The 16312-nt window shown below is 44.7% G+C and overlaps 1 long non-coding RNA gene across 5 annotated transcripts in view; it reads left to right on the top strand.

Annotated features, from left to right (window-relative positions):
* Nucleotides 1-16312, top strand: part of LOC309368996 — a 48285-nt gene that overhangs the window by 2768 nt on the left and 29205 nt on the right. For 3 of the 5 annotated variants that reach the window (XR_014167984.1, XR_014167985.1, XR_014167986.1), the window contains exon 3: nt 1722-1816. This is a non-coding gene — a long non-coding RNA (uncharacterized lncRNA). Of the gene's footprint in view, nt 1-1721; nt 1822-16312 lie in introns of all 5 variants that reach the window. The other 2 variants (XR_014167983.1, XR_014167987.1) reach the window with 1 other exon arrangement.

Here is a 16312-nt window from a genome sequence, read left to right as displayed (position 1 = left end):
TGAGCTTTCGTGTGCATGCACACTTCTTCAGATACACACTGAAGATACACACTGTGTATCTGAAGAAGTGTGCATGCACACGAAAGCTCATACCAAGAACTAACTTAGTTGGTCTTTAAGGTGCTACTGGAAGGAATCTTTTTGTTTTGACTATGGCAGACCAACACGGCTACCTATCTGTAACTAGTACATTTATTGCTACGTTTGTTTCTCACCTTTCCTGCAAGGAGCTCAAAGTGGCGTACGTAGTTCTTTCTCCTTATTCTACACAACAACACGTTGCGTAGAATATTGTGTACCCAAAGGTACACAATGAGCTTCACAGCTGAGGAGATTTTAACTCGTGTTAGTCCAGTTCCTAGTCCAGCATTCTAAGCGTTAAACCACACTAGCTCTCAAACAAGTATATGTTTTAAGGAGGCACAGCCTGTTAGATTAGTGTAGATATCCGTGATGTACCGATTGATTTAATAAACATTCAGCTAAGACAGGATTGATGAAAACATGTTAGGTTTTAAACATCGGGTTACCAACCCTTTGCTCTTTAAACTTGGATTTGTCTGTTAGGTTTTCTTTTTTCTAAAAAAAGCTTTTCCAAGCATCTTCAGGTTGCACTGGGAAAGGCTCCTGAGGTTCTGGAGAGACTGAGAGACTCCTAGGAGTTTTGGCAGTGTTGTGGTACACACACCCCAGTTACCGCACTATAAAAACCTTCTCTTTCTGCTTACTGCTTATGGGTAGGTCAAAATAATTGAAGAGCTACTTTGAAGTACACATCCAGAGTCTCTTCAAATTGGTGCATAAATCTACACCACAAATTAAAGGACCGTTCTCTTGTTATACCAACAAAAATTTTGCACATACATGCAGGAAGCCACAATGCCTACAGCTGTCTGTTTCAAGTTTTGCGCTTTTAAAAGTTAATGTGCAAATTAATCCGGACAATTGGGGCAAGGGGGGGTGGGAGCTGAACAAATTAACTGTTTATTGTATCTGATCTGGTGGTTTATGCAAATAATGAAAACGTGTGCAGCAAGATGAATTAAAGCTGGGGGGGGGGGCGGGCGCAGGGAATACATCTTTTTGGGACTTTTGAAAAACTATTCTGAAGAAGCACATTCCACCATAATGTTGCCCAAGATAGGCTTTTGAAGGAAGTTTCATTGAATGGTGATTCTAAAAACAAGCTCTGTGTGTTTTTTGGTAGCAAATGAATGAAAAATGAGAGAGAGAAAACACCACATCAAAAAAAAACAAAAAACATTGCCAATGTAGCAAGTGTATTAAATGTCTAGTTAAACATGGCAACTGTATGGCGCGGGCCTTTCCGCTGTACATCTGAGACATTGTTCTGTAGCTTTTGCAAGCTGATGGGTTCAGCTGCAAAGATTCTGAAGGCTGCTTTGTTGCCAGCCTGGGACACATCCGTGACCTTATTAGAGTGGAAGTGAATGCTCTCCTTTTTTGCAACAGTAAATCTACTAATTTTACAGTCAGTTGAACAGCAATAGATTAATTTGTTTAAAGTCCGCATTCACAAAGCCAACGCGAACTTCACTGCCTTGAATACCCTAAACTACAGTGTGGATTTTCTTCTCTCTCTTTTTCTCGGAAGGGTAGACACTATTACAGCTTGCCCCTAGAATGGTCTGCGCAGTTCACTGTCACCTGCTTCTCAGCACAGGTGCTGACCTCTCCGTCTATTCTCTACCTCCTGACAGACTAACAACTAGACTGATCCTTTGTGTGGAGCAGCGAACGCTTTCCAAGCGACTGGACCAGTTTTCTTCAGCATTCCACAGGAAGCAGGAGAAAGGCAAGGTTAAGGGGGCATTCCGAGGGTCAGAACGGGTTAAATTTAGTTAACATCAGAGGTTATAGCTTTTAACAAGGAGTTTGAAGGAAACTTATTTGAAGATGCAATTTGTTTCTTCTTTGTCAATCATTTTCCTCCCCTGAATCTCTATTGATAGTGACAGCTTAACAAAGTTTTTATATGCTGGCTCCCCCCCAACTCCCCACCCGCCGACCAGCATCCTTTATGCAGGATAAAGGGGCTGGAATGCTCAGAAAGAGATGCAGGTGGAAAACGACTTTATAAAGCTTCCATGATTTTGAAATTGAGGGTTGAAAGTAGGTCCCCTGCTTGGCTAAGTCAAAATTAATTTGTAGATGTTAAGAAGACGGACACATTATTGGCAGAAGAGGGAGCTGCCGGCGGCAGGCTGCTCTATGGGCCGCATTTTAACAGCCTGGTCTTTGTGTAGGGGGGTCTCTCCACATGCATATCCCACTCTCCACGGAGAGGGAGCTCAGTGAAATCATCTATATTATGGTTACCAGATTTTTTTCAGTGAATCTGGGGAGACTTTTTTTTTGAAGCTGAGCAGCAATAGGGAGTTAGTAGTGGTGGGGATGGTGAGGCAAAAGACCCTGGGCCCAAGCACAAATGCATATTGTATAAAGGTGCAAAGCCCTCCTTTCGCACCCTGTGAAACATAAATGCGCAGAGTTCTTTAAAAACTGGGCAACGGAGCGCCGCCTGTCCGTGACTCCCAAGCCTTCCCCGATCTCCTGCCCCCTTCCCCCTTCGTTTTGACAGATTGGGGGAGGCTTGGGAGTCATGGGCGGGTGGCCGTTGCCCAGGAGGGGCGCAAGGAGCGCAGTTTCTCTGCCAGGCAAGGTGCAAAGCCCTTCTTTTGCACCCTGTGAAACATAAATGCGCAGAGGTTTTTTTCAAAAAAAACTGGGCAACGTCTGAGACTCCTGAGCCTCCCCCGATCTGTCAAAACAAAGGGGGGAAGGGGGCAGGAGATCTGTACCGCTGGACGTCCCCGCTTCCCCTTCGGCAGTGGGGGCGGCAGCGAGCAGCTCCTGAAGCCAGCCAGAGCCAACTGCACTACCAGGCTGGCTCCGGGCTGCTGAGGCTGCCGCTGCCATGTTTCCCAGGGACAGATTTGCAAATCGGGGGACATTCTAGGGATGGAATTTGCCCGGAGGCAGATTTGCAAATCCGGGGACTGTCCCCGGGCGGTTCGAATCCCTGGGACGGGGTGAGCTCCCGTTGCTCAGTCCCTGCTCCTGCCAACCTAGCAGTTCGAAAGCACGTCAAAGTGCAAGTAGATAAGTAGGTACCGCTCGGGCGGGAAGGTAAACAGCATTTCCGTGCGCTGCTCTGGTTTGCCAGAAGCGGCTTAGTCATGCTAGCCACATGACCCGGAAGCTGTACTCCGGCTCCCTCAGCCAGTAAAACGAGATGAGCGCCGTAACCCCAGAGACGGTCATGACTGGACCTAATGGTCAGGGGTCCCTTTACCTTTACCTTACTTAGCATAGAAACAAAGCACATGTAGCTGAGAGGTTGCGGTGCTACAAAACATGCCACCCGAATATTCCTCGACTGGCTCCTTTTGTCTTTCCAAAATGTAAAAATTCTGGGTAGGCTTTTCTTGAAAGTACAGTTTAACACAGGGGTCAGCAACCCGCGGCTCCGGAGCCGCATGTGGCTCTTTTACACCTTTGCTGCGGCGCCGGGGCGGATACTAGCGAGGGGAGGAGGCGCATTGTGCGCCCCAACATTCCCCACTGTGGCGGGCGCTGTACTGGCTGTGACGTCGCATGGGGCGGTGCGTGCGTTAGTCACGCACCGTCCTGACGTCACCTTCCTGCCCACCTGCCCGCTACATTGTAAGGGGCATGTACTCTGGTCACTGCATTGAAAGGGGGCATGTACGCTGGTCAATGTTTTGAAGGGGAGTGAAGAACACACACACAAAAAAAGGTAACTTGTTAATTTAACGTTTATTTCTATGAGGAGGAGTAATTCTGAGGGGTCAAACAAAGAAATAAAAAAAAAAAGTGACAAAAAAGTTATTTTTATAATGACGAGTTTTGCGGCTCCCAGGTTTTTTTTCTTCGGAAACGGGTCCAAGTGGCTCTTTTTGTCTTAAAGGTTGCAGACCCCTGGTTTAACACGTTGTTTTAAAAGGAGTTATTAAAGTAAAATCCTTTGATTTAGTCGCATTAGAGCCAGTGTTGTGTAGAGGTTAGAGGGCTGGACTAGGACCTGGGAAACAAGGGTTCAGGTCCCTACCCAGCCATGAAGCTCACCAGGTGATTTTGGGCCTCTCACACACGCTCTCATTATAGCATGGTTTTCGTGAGGACAAAAGGAGGAGGAGGAGGAGGAAACCCTGGAGCTCCTTGGAGGAACGGTGGGATATAAATGTAATAGTAAATACCTAAAATAAAACATAAGAAAAAGCTTTTGCAGCACAATTCGTGGTGCTGACGTACCACCCCACTCCTCCTGCATGGGGCATCCCATTTTACCACCACCCCACTGCCCATCTTAATATGAAGACATATTATTTAATGAAAGCCATGCCTAGAATGCCTTTCCCTTGCCACTTTAACAACAGCACCCTCCACCTCAGACAACCCGAGATGCGTAATTAGGGAGCGTGCCACGGAGGCCACAGTGCACCATGAGGTTTAACTCTTCCTTCCCTAGCTTGATCCCAATTAAAAGCACCCCCCCCCCCCGGCTGATGTTTGCCTAAGAACAGGAACCAGTGGGGAATTAGGACTGAATAAGAGCCTGCTGGCTCAAGCTAGTGACCCATCTAGTCCAGCATCCAAACCTGAGTGCAACAGCATCCCTTTCCTTACCTGTGGCTCCCTCCAGCTGGCATTCAGAGACACACTGCCTCCGACAATGGATGAAGAACATTGTAGCCATCGTGACTACTCACCATGGATAGCATTATCCCCTATACATTTGTCTAATCCTCTTTTAAGGTCATCCAAGTTGGTTGCCATCACTCCTTCCATTGTTTCCTCAGTGAATTCCATAGTTGAACTATACGCTGTGTGGAAAAGTTCAATTTTTGAACTTTGAAGGCAGTCCTGTTTAGAGAAGTTTTTAATGTTTGATGTTTTATCGTGTTTTTAATATTCTGTTGGGAGCTGCCCAGGGTGACTGGGAAAACCCAGCCAGATAGGTGGGGTATAAATAATAAACTATTATTATAAGTCATCTAAAACTCACAATACTGAGCTTCACTGGATGTCCACAAGTCTTAGGGTTTATGAGAGAGGGAGGGGAAAATGTCTGTGTCCACTTTCTCCACATATTACATAATTTTATACACCTCTACAAAGTCTCCTCTTGCTCACCCTTTCGCTGAACTGAAAAGTCCCAAATCCTGCAACGTTTCCTCATGGGGAAGTTGCTCCATCCCATTCATCATTTTGGTATCCCCTTTCAGAACCTTTTCCAACCCCACAATAACCTTTTTGAGACGAGGTGACCATAGCCAAACCAAGTATTCCAAGTGTGGCTGCACCATAGGTGTGTATAATAGCATTCTGATATTGACAGGTTTGTTTTCAACTCCTTTCCTCATGATGCCTAGCATGAAATTTGCCTTTCTCACATCACTCTGGGTCGTCATCTACTCTAAGGTTTTGTCTGTCACTGCCAGTTCAGACCCCATAAGCGCATATGTGAAATTAAGATTTTCTGCACCAATGTGTATCACAGGTTTACATTACATTTGCCATTTTACTGCCCATTCACTCAATTTGGAGAGGTCCTTTGGAGAGCTCTTCACTATCTCTTTTTGTTTTATTCACCCTGAACAATTTGGTATCATCAAGCTTGACTACATTACTGCTCCCTCTAAACCATTTAGGAACAATTTTAAAAGTGCATGTTCCAGTACTGAACCTTGGAGGATCAGTTAGAGCAAATCCTTGGAGCTACTTTCGACACCCCTGCATTGGGAGAACTTTCCATTTATTCCCACGAGTTGCTGATCCATAAGGGGACCTCTCATCTTATTCCATGACTGAGAAGCTTACTCAGGAGTCTTTAGTGAGGTACTTTGTCAAAAGCCTTTTGACAGCAAGTATACACTCTATAGGCAAATCACTTCTATCTACATGTTTGTTGACACTCTGAAAGAACTCTGACCGGTTAGGGAGAGAAGACTTACTCTTGCAGGGCATCTGTAAGGCATGCCTTAACTGGCAAAAGCCTAACAGCTCAGCCATTTTCACACTGCATGGGGCATCCAACAGGGTCAAAGTTGGTGCTGGGGAATGTGGTCTCCTCCTCCAGGCAAAGAGAACCGATGCACTTACAGTAAGGTACCTTTCCCGAGACCCACCTGGAGCTAATTCTGCCTCTGTACATATCAACATGATGTTACTCCCTGGTGTAAACCTGTTGACTATAAAATACATGGGTTTGTGTCTCACATGCCCTCCAAGGGTTCAAGGTGATGTATAAGAGAGGGTAGTGATGTATGGAAGTGAGAGCTGGACCATAAAGAAGGCTGATCGCCGAAGAATGGATGCTTTTGAATTATGGTGTTGGAGGAGACTCTTGAGAGTCCCATGGACTGCAAAAAGATCAAACCTATCCATTCTTAAGGAAATCAGCCCTGAGTGCTCACTGGAAGGACAGATCATGAAGCTGAGGCTCCAATACTTTGGCCACCTCATGAGAAGAGAAGACTCCCTGGAAAAGACCCTGATGTTGGGAAAGATGGAGGGCACAAGGAGAAGGGGACGACAGAGGACGAGATGGTTGGACAGTGTTCTCGAAGCTACCAGCATGAGTTTGACCAAACTGCGGGAGGCAGTGGAAGACAGGAGTGCCTGGCATGCTCTGGTCCATGGGGTCACGAAGAGTCGGACACAACTAAACAACAACAATTCCATTTTATCTTCACAACACCCCTATGAGGTAGGCTAGGCTGTGAGAGAGTTAACTGGCCCAGAGTCATCCAGTGAGCTTCATGGCTTGGTGGTGATTCAAGCCCAGGTCTCCCATGTCCAGCCAACACTCTGTCACATTGGATCAGGATACACCTGGGTGTATTTGGCTCATTTATTTAGAAAGGGGAAGGGGGAATGCCTGTTACATTTTCTAACAAACTCCTCTCGCCCCCTCCCCCCTTGCTCTCACACATCTATTATGAGAAATGTCCAGGATCAGGTAATAGCTGCCTTAGGTACCAGATGATATTATGTTAATGAAGAGTGGGATAAATGCTGTGGCAAATTTGCATATAATGATCACGGCCATAGCCTTTCCTGAAGTGCATATCCCAGTGTGGCTGCCCCCAAACAACAGACCTTTTCCGTACCAGCCATAAAACTCGGGGAAGAGTCTGTTAGAGAGACAGAACGGCATTTTCTAATTTCTGTCCTACATTTAACGGTGCTACTGTTGCGGTTCCGAAGGCATCAAGTAATTACGAGCATGAGAGTGGTTACACAAATGAAATATGCGGTATAATGTGGCTGTGTCAGAAATGGGTATTCGGCTCGCAATGAGCATGCCCAGTTATAATCAAGCTGTCGTATCTTGTCTATAGAGAAAGAAAGCAGGGGGAACACACAGAATTGGGCCTAGGTGTTGGGGCATCTCACATGGGACGCTTGTCTTTATGCCCCCTTCCTTTAAACATGTTACTCTGAAAGCTGTGCACATGACGCAGACCTGAGACCTGGTCGGTGACGCAAAGAAACTTTAATCCCAGCCAGTGGGATTAAAACCCATCCAAACTGCACTTTTCATTGTAGAACTAACACATGAGGAGCAAATTGAGAACAGTGGTGGTAATAATAATAATAATAGTAATAAATTTTATTTATACCCCACCCTTCCCGGTTCAAAAACCAGGCTCAGGGCAGCTAACAAATTTAAAATGCTTTAGAACACTTAATTATAAAAACAGCATAAAATATGGTATAAAAACATGAATAACAATAAAATGCAAGAATCAAAAATCAATCAGATAATCCCCAGGGGTAGCTGGCTGAATTGGTCCTACTTGGGCCAGCAAGGAAGCCAGGGGAGAATTAGCGGTGGGGTCTCAGAGTGGGTGATCTTCATAAAAAGGGATGGGGAGGGAAGAGAAGAGAAGGGAAATAAATGATCAGGCTGAATTCAAATTAAAGGCCAGGCGGAATAGCTGTCTTACAGGCCCAACGGAAGGAGGTTAAATCCTGCAGGGCCCTAGTCTCATGGGACAGAGCATTCCACAGGTCGGAGCCATCACTGAAAAGGCCCTGGCCCTGGTGGAGGATAGTCTGACTTCCTTAGGGCCTGGGACCTCTAAACTATGGTTATGCATGGACCTTAAGGTCCTTTGTGGGGCATACCAGGAGAGGCGGTCCTGTAAATATTCTCCCGTAGAGAACCAAATGCAGCCCTCTGAGCCTCTCTACCTGGCACTTGAGACTCTCTCCACGTCCCACTCCTTCCCCACCCTCTCCCCAGGCCATACCTCTCACAAGCCCTGCTTTGCAGCCCCGTGTAGTGCTTTTTCCTGGCTGGAATGGGCCCTTGGCCCTTTTGCTTACTTGGCTGGAGAATTGAGAAGTAAACATGTACAAAAGTAAACATTTGACCACCCACTTTTGCTCCTGGTCCCATCTGCTGGTTGGCAGCTCCCTGAAGGTGACCCAGAAGGCAGTGTGGCCCTTGCCCCCCATTCCGACCCAGAACATAGTCTTTCACCTGTCCCCAAATTTCAGGCACCTACAATCTAGAGTGGGGTCTCCAGCTGTTTTTTGGACGACAACTAGCAAGACCAGCAGTCAGGGATGATGGTAATTGTAGTCTGAAAACAGCTGGAGACCTAAATTTGGGAAACACTGGTCTAGAGGTCCCCCGCTACACAAAAAGCACCCAAAATATTCCCCAAATGTCCAACAGACTATATATGGGGCATTTTTCACCCTAGCCAATGCAACATACTGAGGTGAAAAAGTTTCCAGCTAAACTGATTGAGAGAAGCAGATTTAAAAGCCTGGCATAAAAAAAAGTCCCAAGAAATATGACGTGTTGTTAGTTTGCCTGCTGCTTTACTTGCTCTGAGGTGAGATTTGAAGGATTGCAGAGCAGCAGCACCCAGTAGGGAATCCAAGCATAAAGGGCAGCCGAGGAGAATGGGTGGAGTCATGAAAATGGACAGTAAATTTTGGGAGGATGAAAGCAGGGACTGACACAACCACAGCCTGTACTGTTGTGCTGAAATCTTTTGAAAGGTATGAGCTTGGGCACTGTGGTTCTGCTGCAGAGTTGGCACTTAGAAGAGAGAAGCATATACAGTTTTACTCAGTGCTATTTTTCTAGAAAAATAATTGACCATGGAATGCCTTCCTTGTTCTCTTAAGAATGGCAATGGTGCCCACCTGAGAGGGGCTGGAACTTAAGTTCCAGCTGAAAAAAAAGCCCTGGTTTTTATGGGGGTATAGGAAAGAGGTAGGAAAGCCAGGTTCTGTCAGTGGACCTGGTGAGGACTAACTTCCATTTGTGGACTAACTCCCCCCCCCCCTTTCTGCAACCGTTTCTCATGGTTTCTCCACCGGCATATTCTGTAACTTTATCATTGAACATTACAATACTCCAAAAGGGCTGTAGATTTGAAAAACCAACAGCCTCTGGAGAGCTCCTCTGCTGCCTTGTAGGTTTACCTAGTCTCCTACTGAGGACGGCCTTCTTTATTTCCCACAGTGCCCCAAAGAATACGACTACATTTTGGGGGCAGGGTAATGTGTTATATTAAAATCGAGGTTCTCTGACTCAACCACTACGATGGATGGCATGTGCTGATGTTGGGCCTGACAGTCTGAAAGTGTTTTATTTACAGTGGTGCCTCGCAAGACGAAATTAATCCGTTCCGCGAGTCTCTTCGTCTTGCGGTTTATTTCGTCTTGCGAAGCACAGCTATTAACGGCTTAGCGGCTTAGCAGCTATTAACGGCTTAGCGGCTATTAGCGGCTTTAAGAAAAAGGAAACAAACTCGCAAGAACTCGCAAAAGTTTCGTCTTGCGAAGTAAGCCCATAGGGAAATTCGTCTTGCGGAACGACTCAAAAAACGGAAAACTCTTTCGTCTTGCGAGGCATTCGTCTTACGAGGTACCACTGTATATGTTTATTGCTTCATTCCGTTCATGAATCACTTCCTATGAGACATCCTGAAGTGACAAACAACAACAAAATACATGATCAACACTGGAAACGTATATGAAACAATTTCATATATAAAAGCAATTAAAGAAGGTATGGGTTAGGGTATTTTTTTTGTATATGTTCATATAATGTCCCCCCTTTACACAGTTGTGTGTTCTCTTCCCCCCTTTTTTGTATCATTTTACTTCTTTATATTTGAAAAATTTTCAATAAAATATAAAAAAAGTTTAAAAAAACAATTTCATACATAAAAGCAATTTCAAATTTGAGACAGCTGCTGACTGGGATAAAAACGTCCACTTAAAAGGCATGTTGGGAAAGAAAGGCCTTCAACAGGTGCTGAAAAGATAATAGAAACCATGCCTGTCTCATTTGTAATGGGAGGCAGTTCCAAGGGGCAGGTTCTGCCACACTAAAAGCCCTATTTCTACATGTATGGAACAGGCTTTCTGATGAGATCCTATCTTTAGGGGACCCCACCCCCGGCAGAGCGCAGTGATCCATTGTTTATATACGGGGTGAGACAATCTTGAGTTGGTTTCTCAATGTGTTTATTTTCCCCTCTTCCTTTTATTCTTATCTATTAAACTGTAAGGCATTATTTTAAACTGTGAACTGCCTTGATCATATTTATATGAAAGCAGCCTCTAGTAAAAATAAAATAAAATAAAGGCATACATAATAGCTGGACCCAAAGGTCTACTTTAGACTTGCCCGAGGGCTCGGGAGCACACCCAATCAGATTTTTGAACTATTCATGTTATTCAAGCAGCACACTGCTATCCAGCTTTTTGTCACTTGAAGCAATTAAGTCTACATGATGGCTATAACTGATATTTTATTCTTTTTCTATTAAAAAAGGAGAAAGAAATATCAGTTATAACAATCATGTAGACTTAATTGCTTCAAGTGACGAAGTCAAGTTCTGCCCTCCCACACTGCTGAAGTTTTATTCTTTTTCTAACTTCAGCAGTGTGGGAGGGTAAAGCTTGACTCAGTTTTACCATTGGATTTTGGGTTTTCTCCATTTGTTGGGTTACAATTGATAGGAAAGAAATTGTAACATTTATCTTGAGTTCAGCTTTCTGAAAGTCCCCCCCCCCCCCAATACACACACTTTTCCATTTCCACACACTTATGCCTCTGGTGGCAGTAATTAGCTCAATGTGCTAATGAGGACCCTTGGAGGAAAGACTGACAGGACTAATTAGTGGGTGAATTTCACTTTAATAAATGTATGGGCAATTTTCTAAATGCAGATGGCCCAGTCCATCCTGGTGGGAGTTCTGCCCAGAGCCACTTCATATGGTAAGTGTCTGAGAGAAGTGGTTAATTGGTAAAATGCTACATGATACTGATTAGAAGAGAGCTAATGGCTGCCTTTGCTTCCCAATGTATTATTCATTGCCAGACAATGTGAAAACCTCGTATCCTTCAAGAGGTCCACCACAGCCAGGTATTTTCAGCAAATTGGATGGGGGTTACGAGAAGCACCTACCTGTGCAGTGACAAGAGCTCAAGTCATGGATTTCTTGCCCCAAAAGAGACTTCTGTGTTGGAAGCAGCATGGAACACGGATGTGTTTATGTTCCTGTGGGCATACACATGTCCTGGGAAGCCATGGCCAGCCAAAGCTTACAAAACCCACCTTCTGAGCCACCATAGAGCCACTTTATGCTGAGTCAAAGCATTGGTTCGTGTTCCCAATGCAGCCTTTTCTGATGGGTTGTATCTCACCAGCATCTCAAGCAAAAGCTCTTCCCAGAGATTGTTCTAACTAGAGAATCTCGGGGTTGTATCTGTCACCTTCCACAGGCAAAACAAGGATTCAGTGCTAAAGCAATGAGCCCTTTCCCTTCGTAGGTAGGTAGGTAGATTTAAAAATATTTTTTTTTCATTTTCACAATAACCTTCAAATTAAATACATTGGTTTGTAAGTTGACTTCCCAACCTCATTTCTACAGTGTTTTTACTCAAACATTTTCTACTGCATGATATTTTCATCTGTTAATTTTTTCCCCTCTATTACGATTACTTTGTCACTTTTCGTCCGCGGCTTTTATCTCGAATCCTGCCCACGATTTCATTTGACTGTAATATTATTTTAAATAGTCCATGAAAGGCCTCCATTCTTCTCTTAAAAGTTCGTCATTCTGATCTCTTAATTTCGCTGTCAGCTTTGCCATTTCTGCCATAGTCCATGACTTTCAAAAGCCACTCCTCCTTCTCCTTTGTTGGAACCTTCTCTTCTTTCCATTTCTGTGCAAGTACTATTCTAGATGCTGTTGTCACATACATAAATAGTTTGGGCATCTTCTTTGGCACACCTGTCCCTAGTACCTATAAGAAAGGCTTCTGGTCTTTGGGGAATAGACAACTTTTATTCTAGCTTTTGTCTTTCATGACTTGGAGTTTGTTACTTAGCCAATATGTATTGGTAACTGTACTGATTCTCTATGTGCCCATGTTATGGTTTTCATAGAATCATAGAACTGAAGAGATGGAAGGGACTCTGAAGGTCATCCACACCAACCCGCTGCAACTGCAGGAATATTTTTTCATCTTTTAATTTTAATCTGTTATATTATATAATTGTCTTGTTTTATATACTTTATAAAATAACAAATCTTTTAATAAAAGTACATAGGCAGGGACACACAAGAGCATGCTCTGTTATAAATCTCAATCTGGATTTCAAGCCAGGATTTCTGGGAGCTGAATAATTTTTGAGTTTAGCAGCTTCTAAATATCAAATAACTTTTACTGTCGCTCCCATCCGTTTCAATGGACAGGCATTTCAGGAGAGTGCAGTTGGCTGACAGATTCAGACTAAGTTTGGGTGGCTGGATTAGGGTTAGGACACATGTACTGCACATTGCACAAGGATTTATGACACCTATTTGCACCCTCCTTGTTAACCCCTTACAGAGGGTCAGTCTTCAGCATCTGGTTGGTCACTGTGAGAACAAGGATACAGGACTAGATGGTCAATTGGCAGGAGCAACCAGGGGGGCTGAACAGGTGGGGCTCCCACCTTCAAGAGGAGCTGGGTTCCTGCTGCTTCCTGAGAGGGGGCTCTCACTCTTCTCCATCTAGTCCTCTTTTTAATAAACAGAAACAAATACCCAGCAGAAACCACATCGTAAAATTATTGAAGTAAGGGTATTGTTGCCCTGTTTCAGCATTTCTTTGCTTTTTAGACAGCATGAGAGCTGTACTTGTGCGTCACAGAAAAAACATGCAGGCTTTCCCCAGATTAATGAATAAATTAAAACCGTTGCCAACCTGTGGGGCTAAATTCAGGCCTGGTGTAAGAGGCTGCGGCCCCTCTGTCATAGGACTCACTTAGGCACCCAGAGCTCAGCTCGGACCGCAGTCTCTTTATTTTATAATAAATTACCACATGGATCATCAAATTTGATATTCTCTCATAAAGGTTTAATTAAGAAAAAAAGCCAAATCCCATGACACAGAAAGCCTCTGACTAATAGTACTAATAAAATACTCTGAAATGTTTGATAGAGCTTTCACATACTAATTGGCTTTCATTAACTTTAACACTGGCTGAACTGATCAGAGGAGCGCTGGCTGGGCTCACATACTCCAGGAACTGCTGCTGCTGCAGATTATTATTATAGTAAGTAAAAAAGGGAAAGGCAGTTGTCCCATTTTTCATATTTGGGTCTGTAAGCGGGTTTTTCTCCAGCTCTGGTTGGCCAGTGAGCCTTGGATATTTCCACACTAATGTCTGGGTTTGGCTCACTTGCTAAATCAGGTAGGGGAAATTTTTGGCCCTCCAGATGTTGCTGAACTACAACTTCCACCATTCCTGGCCAATGGAAATTATAGTTCAGCAACATCTGGAGGGTCAAAAAATTCCCCATACCTGATCTAAATAATGAATTTCCAAATTCTTAAGTCTGGGAAGGGGCGAAGGGAATACACTTATATTGGAAGCAGGTCTCACCAATCTTTCAGAAATTTGTGCAACTGCTGTGGGCACCAGTCACAGAATGATTGTTATGAGGGACAAGACATAAAACAAAATTTCTGCCATGGAAGATTACATAAAATGGGGTTCTTTCTCTTAGCTGGGGCTAGCCAGATAGCCCCAGAAGCTCGCAGAGCAGGACATGACAACAATGGCCACCCATTGTTGGTATCTGGCGGTCAGAGGAACATAGAAAGCTGCGCTTATACTGAATCAGTATAACTCATTATTTGGTACACAGATTGGCAGTGGCTCTCTAAGGTTTCAAGCAGGGGCCTCTCCTAGCCTCACATAGAGATACTGGAGATCAAATCTGGGATCTTTGCTTGTGACCGATGGACCTTTTATATTCAATGTACTCAGAAGTACACTGCTTCTGACCACACGCACAAACAAACAAACAAACATGCATTTTCTTTCTCTTATACATGCACACACACACACACACACACACACACACACACAAAGGCAAGGCACGAAATTTGTGAACAGACCTGTGCATCTTATGACTGGGCCTGACACCAACAGGCAGAATATGCAGGCAGGTTCTAGTGCCCCAGAGCCCTGCCAGGACTACCACTGCTGGTGTTGCAACATGGCAGCCCAGCAGTGGCACTCAGCAGGTCTCTTTTGACAGCAGCAGTAGTGCATCTTGACGGGTTTACCCAGCAGTTTTCACACACACTTGTCTTAATCTTGGGATAAAGTCATCCTAGGGGTGCAGCAATAAAACTGCTAGCACATTTGCAAAGCTAAGCAGGGCCTAGTCTGGTTTCCAATTGGATGGGGGACCTCATGTTAAGATTCCGGCATTACATTCTCATGTTCTCTGGGCTCACATTGCAGACTAAGCCTCAATTGTGTGCAGCTGGCATAAACTTAGTGGAAAGCTAAATGGCCAAAAGACATACTGCAGTGTGAAAGGGATGTTAGAAATCAGAACAGAAGGGTTACAGTTCTAATGCAACAAACCTCATGTGTGAATACATTCTGAGTTTCTTTTATGGAGACCAGCTGTGTTAATCACTCCTTAGTATGATCAGATTTAGGCTCCTGTGTGATGGGCCCAATCTCTAGAGGGGAATGCTTTTGCAATCTTGGCTTGATGATTTCATTGCACTGCCCTAGCTACGTGCTGCACACATGACTTGCACCATCAGTTTCCACTAGGCAGGCCTCCAGCAGCCTCGTTGCTTTTACTGCAAAGCATTCCATACTAAAACCATTGTAAAATAATATAGTCAATACTGGAGTGGAGTGCCTACCAGGCTCTTGCCAACAGCACTGGTATCTTAATTAGGCTGGCCCCTCTCCTGGCTTATTTGTGCCAGGGCTGGGGCTGGCATAATTAGCATGCTGGCACCAGTGAGCCCAGGGCTTTATGCTGGCATATGGACCCAGAGCTGAGGTGAGCACCAGTGCCAGGCAAGCAGTTTGTCTGCCAGCTAGAAAGCCACGGGGAATGGGAACCAAGAGGGGGAAACAGGTTCCAGTGGTGGAGAATCCATTACAGCAGATTGCACAGGGTCTTCCAAAATGGGCGTTCTCTTGAGGCAGTGACTGCAGCTTTGATTCAGAGATGCTCTAGCTTGTGCTAGCCACTGTGTTCCAGACTAGTCTTCTGACCTGGTGCCCTCTAGGTGTTTTGGGGCTAAAATTTTGACTAAGGCTGATGGGAGTTATAGTGCAACACATCTGGAGGGCGCTAGGTTGACAATAGCAAATTTAGTCAGTAATGTGAATTATCCTGCTTCACTTTTGCATTTGGGTTCCCTGATGGTTATTCTGCTAAATGGGGCCATGGACCTCTCTCTGTCCCTATCTTCTGCCCTGACAACCCCACAATCCTGGGGGAGAGGGAGGCTGGAGAAGGTGGAAAAAGACACTCCAGCTCTATCTAACAGGCACCAAAGCCAATTCTCATCCTGAGGAATTTAAAATTGCTTTGATGCCCCATTTGCATTGGAGATAGGACATTGAAAATATGCCAAACACCTGTAGAGATTCTGCACATATAATCCTTGCAAAAGCCCAACGTGCATTCAGAGAAACAAAAGGGATATGTGGGAGATTGCAGTAAAATTCAACAATGCATATTCTTCCTAGTTAATAAGTTTAGGGGCTAATGACCACAGAGCTGATAGGCCTTAGAAATGTAATTGGTAGAGAGGGCTCTGTGTGATGTCATTTCCTCTCCTCTCTTGAGCAGGAAGAATCAAAGAAGCATTTCCTGTTCCTCCCCCCCCCCCTTCCTTCGACCAGCAATGGGTGCAGCTACACCTTCCACTTGCTCTGGCTCAGGCACATGTCTGAGACTGTTTTTACTA

The sequence above is a fragment of the Podarcis melisellensis genome, assembly GCF_964234715.1.
Source record: "Podarcis melisellensis genome assembly, chromosome: 4".
Taxonomy (NCBI): domain Eukaryota; kingdom Metazoa; phylum Chordata; class Lepidosauria; order Squamata; family Lacertidae; genus Podarcis; species Podarcis melisellensis.
Note: the sequence above shows the minus strand (reverse complement) of the source record. Positions and strands in the feature narration are given on the sequence as shown.